Here is a 7,107-nt window from a genome sequence, read left to right as displayed (position 1 = left end):
CCCCTGGTCTTACTGCAGTCACTACTTCAACCTTTACTGAACTACCATGAAAAAATACTTTTAGACAGCTGAAGCAAGCATACATTTTAAAAAGTATCCTTTCTTATTGACGAGGGATTTGGCAGTGCGGACATTGAGATTTCCTACTTCTTTTGGTGGCACAGGGGGATTAGCTCAAATGGTAGAGCGCTCTCTTAGCATGCGAGAGGTAGCGGGTTCGATGTCCGCATCCTCCAGCTATATAGTTTGGTTCAATCAGCACACACTGTTGGAGTAGCTCTGGACACGAACCCAACAATACAACTATTTCCACCCCTGGGCTTACTGCAGTCACTACTTCAACCTTTACTGAACTACCATGAAAAATACTTTTAGACAGCTGAAGCAAGCATACTTAAAAAAAAAGTATCCTTTCTTACTGACGAGGGATTTGGCAGTGCGGTTATTGAGATTTCCTACTTCTTGTTGGAGGCACAGGGGATTAGCTCAAATGGTAGAGCTCGCTTAGCATGCGTGAGGTAGTGGGATCGATGTCCGCATCCTCCAACTATTTAGTTTGGTTCAATCAGCAAACATTGTTGGAGTTGCTCTGGACAGGAACCCAACAATACAACTATTTCCACCACAGGTTTTACTGCAGTTACTTCAACCTTTACTGAACTACCATGAAAAATGCTTTTAGACAGCTGAAGCAAGCATACATTTTAAAAAGTATCCTTTCTTATTGACGAGGGATTTGGCAGTGCGGTCATTGAGATTTCCTACTTCTTTGGTGGCAAATGGGGATTAGCTCAAATGGTAGAGCGCTCGCTTAGCATGCGAGAGGAAGTGGGATCGATGTCCGCATCCTCCAACTACTTAGTTTTGTTCAATCAGCACACATTGTTGTTGAAGCTCTGGACACGAACTCAACTATTTCCACCCCTGGTCTTACTGCAGTCACTACTTCAAGCTTTACTGAACAACCATAAAAAAACTTTTCGACAGCTGAGGCAAGCATACATTTTAAAAAGTATCCTTTCTTTTGACGAGGGATTTGGCAGTGCGGACATTGAGATTTCCTACATCTTTTGGAGGCACAGGGGGATTAGCTCAAATGGTAGAGCGCTTGCTTAGCATGCGAGAGGTAGCGGGATCGATGCCCGCATCCTCCAACTATTTAGTTTGGTTCAATCAGCACACATTGTTGGAGTTGCTCTGGACAGGAACCCAGCAATACAACTATTTCCACCACAGGTTTTACTGCAGTCACTACTTCAACCTTTACTGAACTACCATGAAAAATACTTTTAGACAGCTGAAGCAAGCATACATTTTAAAAAGTATCCTTTCTTATTGACGAGGGATTTGGCAGTGCGGTCATTGAGATTTCCTACTTCTTGTTGGAGGCACAGGGGGATTAGCTCAAATGGTAGAGCGCTCGCTTAGCATGCGAGACGAAGTGGGATCAATGTCCGCATCCTCCAACTACTTAGTTTGGTTCAATCAGCACACATTGTTGGAGTAGCTCTGGACACGAGCCCAACAATACAACTATTTCCACCCCTGGTCTTACTGCAGTCACTACTTCAACCTTTACTGAACTACCATGAAAAATACTTTTCGACAGCTGAAGCAAGCATACATTTTAAAAAGTATCCTTTCTTATTGACGAGGGATTTGGCAGTGCTGTCATTGAGATTTCCTACTTCTTTTGGTGGCACAGGGGATTAGCTCAAATGGTAGAGCGCTCGCTTAGCATGCGAGAGGTAGCGGGATCGATGTCCGCATCCTCCAGCTATATAGTTTGGTTCAATCAGCACACACTGTTGTTGAAGCTCTGGACACGAACTCAACTATTTCCACCACTGGGTTTACTGCAGTCACTACTTCAAGCTTTACTGAACAAACATGAAAAAAACTTTTCGGCAGCTGAAGCAAGCATACATTTTAAAAAGTATCCTTTCTTATTGACGAGGGATTTGGCAGTGCGGTCTTTGAGATTTCCTACTTCTTGTTGGAGGCACAGGGGGATTAGCTCAAATGGTAGAGAGCTCGCTTAGCATGCGAGAGGAAGTGGGATCGATGTCCGCATCCTCCAACTATTTAGTTTGGTTCAATCAGCACACATTGTTGGAGTCGCTCTGGACACGAACCCAACAATACAACAATTTCCACCCCTGGTCTTACTGCAGTCACTACTTCAACCTTTACTGAACTACCATGAAAAATACTTTTAGACAGCTGAAGCAAGCATACATTTTAAAAAGTATCCTTTCTTATTGACGAGGGATTTGGCAGTGCTGTCATTGAGATTTCCTACTTCTTTTGGTGGCACAGGGGGATTAGCTCAAATGGTAGAGCGCTCGCTTAGCATGCGAGAGGTAGCGGGATCGATGTCCGCATCCTCCAGCTATATAGTTTGGTTCAATCAGCACACACTGTTGTTGAAGCTCTGGACACGAACTCAACTATTTCCACCACTGGGTTTACTGCAGTCACTACTTCAAGCTTTACTGAACAACCATGAAAAAAACTTTTCGGCAGCTGAAGCAAGCATACATTTTAAAAAGTATCCTTTCTTATTGACGAGGGATTTGGCAGTGCGGTCTTTGAGATTTCCTACTTCTTGTTGGAGGCACAGGGGGATTAGCTCAAATCGTAGAGAGCTCGATTAGCATGCGAGAGTTAGCGGGATCGATATCTGCAACCTCAAACTATTTTGTTCGGTTCGATCAGCACACATTGTTGTTGAAGCTCTGGACAGGAACCCAACAATACAACTATTTCCACCACTGGTTTTACTGCAGTCACTACTTCAACCTTTACTGAACTACCATGAAAAATACTTTTAGACAGCTGAAGCAAGCATACTTTAAAAAAAAAGTATCCTTTCTTAATGACGAGTGATTTGGCAGTGCGGTTATTGAGATTTCCTACTACTTGTTGGATGCACAGGGGGATTAGGTCAAATGGTTGAGCGCTCGCCTAGCATGCGAGAGGTAGCTGGATCGATGTCAGTGTCCTCCAATTATTTAGTTTTGTTCAATCAGCACACATTGTTGGAGTTGCTCTGGACAGGAACCCAGCAATACAACTATTTCCACCACAGGTTTTACTGCAGTCACTACTTCAACCTTTACTGAACTACCATGAAAAATACTTTTAGACAGCTGAAGCAAGCATACATTTTAAAAAGTATCCTTTCTTATTGACGAGGGATTTGGCAGTGCGGTCATTGAGATTTCCTACTTCTTGTTGTAGGCACAGGGGGATTAGCTCAAATGGTAGAGCGCACGCTTAGCCTGCGAGAGGTAGTGGGATTGATGTCCGCGTCCTCCAACAATATAGTTTGGTTCAATCAGCACACATTGTTGGAGTAGCTCTGGAAACAAACCCAACAATACAACTATTTCCACCCCTGGTCTTACTGCAGTCACTACTTCAACCTTTACTGAACTACCATGAAAAATACTTTTAGACAGCTGAAGCAAGCATACATTTTAAAAAGTATCCTTTCTTATTGACGAGGGATTTGGCAGTGCTGTCATTGAGATTTCCTACTTCTTTTGGTGGCACAGGGGGATTAGCTCAAATGGTAGAGTGCTCGCTTAGCATGCAAGAGGTATTGGGATTGATGTCCGCATCCTCCAACTACTTAGTTTTGTTCAATCAGCACACATTGTTGTTGAAGCTCTGGACACGAACTCAACTATTTCCACCCCTGGTCTTACTGCAGTCACTACTTCAACCTTTACTGAACTACCATGAAGAATACTTTTCGACAGCTGAAGCAAGCATACATTTTAAAAAGTAACCTTTCTTATTGACGAGGGATTTGGCAGTGCGGACATTGAGATTTCCTACTTCTTTTGGTGGCACAGGGGGATTAGCTCAAATGGTAGAGCGCTCTATTAGCATGCGAGAGGTAGCGGGATCGATGTCCGCATCCTCCAGCTATATAGTTTGGTTCAATCAGCACACACTGTTGGAGTAGCTCTGGACACGAACCCAACAATACAACTATTTCCACCCCTGGGCTTACTGCAGTCACTACTTCAACCTTTACTGAACTACCATGAAAAATACTTTTAGACAGCTGAAGCAAGCATACATTTTAAAAAGTATCCTTTCTTATTGACGAGGGATTTGGCAGTGCGGTCATTGAGATTTCCTACTTCTTGTTGGAGGCAAAGGGGGATTAGCTCAAATGGTAGAGCGCTCGCTTAGCATGCGAGAGGAAGTGGGATCAATGTCCGCATCCTCCAACTATTTAGTTTGGTTCAATCAGCACACATTGTTGGAGTAGCTCTGGACACGAACCCAACAATACAACTATTTCTACCCCTGGGCTTACTGCAGTCACTACTTCAACCTTTACTGAACTACCATGAAAAATACTTTTAGACAGCTGAAGCAAGCATACATTTTAAAAAGTATCCTTTCTTATTGACGAGGGATTTGGCAGTGCTGTCATTGAGATTTCCTACTTCTCTTGGTGGCACAGGGGGATTAGCTCAAATGGTAGAGCGCTCGCTTAGCATGCGAGAGGTAGCGGGATCGATGTCCGCATCCTCCAGCTATATAGTTTGGTTCAATCAGCACACACTGTTGTTGAAGCTCTGGACACGAACTCAACTATTTCCACCACTGGGTTTACTGCAGTCACTACTTCAAGCTTTACTGAACAACCATGAAAAAAACTTTTCGGCAGCTGAAGCAAGCATACATTTTAAAAAGTATCCTTTCTTATTGACGAGGGATTTGGCAGTGCGGTCTTTGAGATTTCCTACTTCTTGTTGGAGGCACAGGGGGATTAGCTCAAATGGTAGAGCTCGCTTAGCATGCGAGAGGTAGCGGGATCGATGTCCGCATCCTCCAACTACCATGTTTGGTTCAATCAGTACACATTGTTGGAGTAGCTCTGGACAGGTACCCAACAATACAACTATTTCCACCACTGGTTTTACTGCAGTCACTACTTCAACCTTTACTGAACTACCATGAAAAATACTTTTAGACAGCTGAAGCAAGCATACTTTAAAAAAAAGTATCCTTTCTTACTGACGAGGGATTTGGCAGTGCGGTTATTGAGATTTCCTACTTCTTGTTGGATGCACAGGGGGATTAGGTCAAATGGTAGAGTGCTCGCTTAGCATGCGAGAGGTAGCTGGATCGATGTCCGTGTCCTCCAATTATTTAGTTTTGTTCAGTCAGCACACATTGTTGGAGGAGCTCTGGACAGGAACCCAACAATACAACTATTTCCACCACTGGTTTTACTGCAGTCACTACTTCAACCTTTACTGAACTACCATGAAAAATACTTTTCGACAGCTGAAGCAAGCATACATTTTAAAAAGTATCCTTTCTTATTGACGAGGGATTTGGCAGTGCGGTCATTGAGATTTCCTACTTCTTTTTGGAGGCACAGGGGGATTAGCTCAAATGGTAGAGCGCTCGCTTAGCATGCGAGAGGTAGCGGGATCGATGTCCGCATCCTCCAACTATATAGTTTGGTTCAATCAGCACACATTGTTGGAGTAGCTCTGGACACGAACCCAACAATACAACTATTTCCACCCCTGGTCTTACTGCAGTCACTACTTCAACCTTTACTGAACTACCATGAAAAATACTTTTCGACAGCTGAAGCAAGCATACATTTTAAAAAGTATCCTTTCTTATTGACGAGGGATTTGGCAGTGCGGTCATTGAGATTTCCTACTTCTTGTTGGAGGCACAGGGGGATTAGCTCAAATGGTAGAGCGCTCGCTTAGCATGCGAGAGGTAGTGGGATCGATGCCCGCATCCTCCAACTATTTAGTTTGGTTCAATCAGCACACATTGTTGGAGTAGCTCTGGACACGAACCCAACAATACAACTATTTCCACCCCTGGTCTTACTGCAGTCACTACTTCAACCTTTACTGAACTACCATGAAAAATACTTTTAGACAGCTGAAGCAAGCATACATTTTAAAAAGTATCCTTTCTTATTGACGAGGGATTTGGCAGTGCTGTCATTGAGATTTCCTACTTCTTTTGGTGGCACAGGGGGATTAGCTCAAATGGTAGAGCGCTCGCTTAGCATGCGAGAGGTAGCGGGATCGATGTCCGCATCCTCCAGCTATATAGTTTGGTTCAATCAGCACACACTGTTGTTGAAGCTCTGGACACGAACTCAACTATTTCCACCACTGGGTTTACTGCAGTCACTACTTCAAGCTTTACTGAACAACCATGAAAAAAACTTTTCGGCAGCTGAAGCAAGCATACATTTTAAAAAGTATCCTTTCTTATTGACGAGGGATTTGGCAGTGCGGTCTTTGAGATTTCCTACTTCTTGTTGGTAGCACAGGGGGATTAGCTCAAATGGTAGAGAGCTCGCTTAGCATGCGAGAGTTAGCGGGATCGATATCTGCAACCTCAAACTATTTTGTTCGATCAGCACACATTGTTGTTGAAGCTCTGGACAGGAACCCAACAATACAACTATTTCCACCACTGGTTTTACTGCAGTCACTACTTCAACCTTTACTGAACTACCATGAAAAATACTTTTAGACAGCTGAAGCAAGCATACTTTAAAAAAAAGTATCCTTTCTTACTGACGAGGGATTTGGCAGTGCGGTTATTGAGATTTCCTACTTCTTGTTGGAGGCACAGGGGGATTAGCTCAAATGGTAGAGCGCTCGCTTAGCATGCGAGAGGTAGCGGGATCGATGTCCGCATCCTCCAACTATTTAGTTTGGTTCAATCAGCACACATTGTTGGAGTAGCTCTGGACAGGAACCCAACAATACAACTATTTCCACCACTGGTTTACTGCAGTCACTACTTCAACCTTTACTGAACTACCATGAAAAATACTTTTAGACAGCTGAAGCAAGCATACATTTTAAAAAGTATCCTTTCTTATTGACGAGGGATTTGGCAGTGCGGTCATTGAGATTTCCTACTTCTTTTGGAGGCACAGGGGGATTAGCTCAAATGGTAGAGCGCTCGCTTAGCATGCGAGAGGTAGTGGGATCGATGTCCGCATCCTCCAACTATAGTTTGGTTCAATCAGCACACATTGTTGGAGTAGCTCTGGACACGAACCCAACAATACAACTATTTCCACCC

At 43.6% G+C, this 7,107-nt stretch overlaps 2 non-coding genes across 2 annotated transcripts; both read left to right on the top strand.

Moving 5' to 3' along the window:
* The first annotated feature begins 1,081 nt into the window (after positions 1-1,081).
* trnaa-agc (transfer RNA alanine (anticodon AGC)) lies at positions 1,082-1,154 on the top strand. The gene has a single exon. It is a non-coding gene; the product is annotated as a tRNA-Ala (tRNA).
* A 4,570-nt stretch (positions 1,155-5,724) lies between these two features.
* trnaa-agc (transfer RNA alanine (anticodon AGC)) lies at positions 5,725-5,797 on the top strand. Its single transcript has one exon. It is a non-coding gene; the product is annotated as a tRNA-Ala (tRNA).
* Positions 5,798-7,107: the final 1,310 nt, after the last annotated feature.

The sequence above is a fragment of the Oncorhynchus masou genome, unplaced genomic scaffold (assembly GCF_036934945.1).
Source record: "Oncorhynchus masou masou isolate Uvic2021 unplaced genomic scaffold, UVic_Omas_1.1 unplaced_scaffold_2001, whole genome shotgun sequence".
Classification (NCBI taxonomy): Eukaryota; Metazoa; Chordata; class Actinopteri; order Salmoniformes; family Salmonidae; genus Oncorhynchus; species Oncorhynchus masou.
Note: the sequence above shows the minus strand (reverse complement) of the source record. Positions and strands in the feature narration are given on the sequence as shown.